The sequence below is a fragment of the Orycteropus afer genome, unplaced genomic scaffold (assembly GCF_000298275.1).
Source record: "Orycteropus afer afer isolate SDZICR_OR568_19922 unplaced genomic scaffold, OryAfe1.0 scaffold00038, whole genome shotgun sequence".
In the NCBI taxonomy this organism is placed as follows: domain Eukaryota; kingdom Metazoa; phylum Chordata; class Mammalia; order Tubulidentata; family Orycteropodidae; genus Orycteropus; species Orycteropus afer.
This window is the reverse complement of record NW_006921625.1, coordinates 4,792,479-4,793,610: the sequence shown is the minus strand read 5'-3', so window position 1 is coordinate 4,793,610 and position 1,132 is coordinate 4,792,479.

Genomic DNA, 1,132 nt, shown 5'->3' with positions numbered 1-1,132 from the left:
TGGTACAGTGACTCTGTGTATTCCTTCCATCTTCTTTTGATGCTTCCTGCATCATTCAATATTTTGCCCATAGAATCTTTCAATATTGCAACTCGAGGCTCAAATATTTTCCTCAGTTCTTTCAGCTTGAGAAATGTCAAGCACATTCTTCCCTTTTGGTTTTCTAATTCCAGGTCTTTGCACATTTCAATATAGTAATTGGCTTTGTCTGCTCAAGCTGCTCTTTGAAATCTGTTCAGCTCTTTTATCTTGTTATTTCTTCCATTTGCTTTAGTTACTCTTTGCTTAAGGGCAAGTTTCAGAATCTCTTCTGACATCCATTTTTGTCTTTTCTTTATTTCTCATATTTTAATGACCTCTTGCTTTCTTCATGGATGATGCTCTTGATGTCATCCCACAATTTTTTCTGGTTTTCGGTCATTGGTGTTTAATGCATCAATACAATAATAGCTCTAGGCATTGCCAAATGTCCCTTGGAAGCAAAAATCACCAGACTGAGGGACAATGAGAATCCTTGTCTTCTTTTTTTTCTCACCACTCAAGCTCAATCAGGTGGCTAGACTATAAAAAGAAGGCCCTAAGTCACACTAGCTCAGATAAGGGGTGGGCATTCCTTTTTCACACAGTAGTCCAAAGCTGCACTGAACACTGTTCCATGAGTTATCTGGAACCCAGACTCTCCTACATGGTCACCCTAGCCCAGAGTGTAGGCCTGGATATGGCCTGAGCCTGTATCAGCAGCACTGTGGCCACTACCTATGCCTCAGAAAGATGATAGCACCAGTGGAAGGCAAGCCGTTTCCCTACAGAATGTGACTGGGAAGCTGCTCACGTCACTTCTGTTCACCTCTTAATGGCCAAAACACAGTCATATCACCACACCTAGGTGCAAGCGAAGCTGGGAAATATGATCTCTAGGTGTGTGGCCACGTGCACAGGTAAAACCCAGGGGAAGTTAGCAATTACCCAGAGGAAGAGGGGAGTGTGGACACCTTAGTGGAGCCTACTTGGCATGGACTCAGATTTAGGTACCAGGATGGGCCATGGAAGGCAACAGTTGCTGTCTATGTGGACTTTATGCCTTAGTGGGGAGAGCTTGGTAGGCAAGGAAAGAAATAAAGAGTAACTGTGA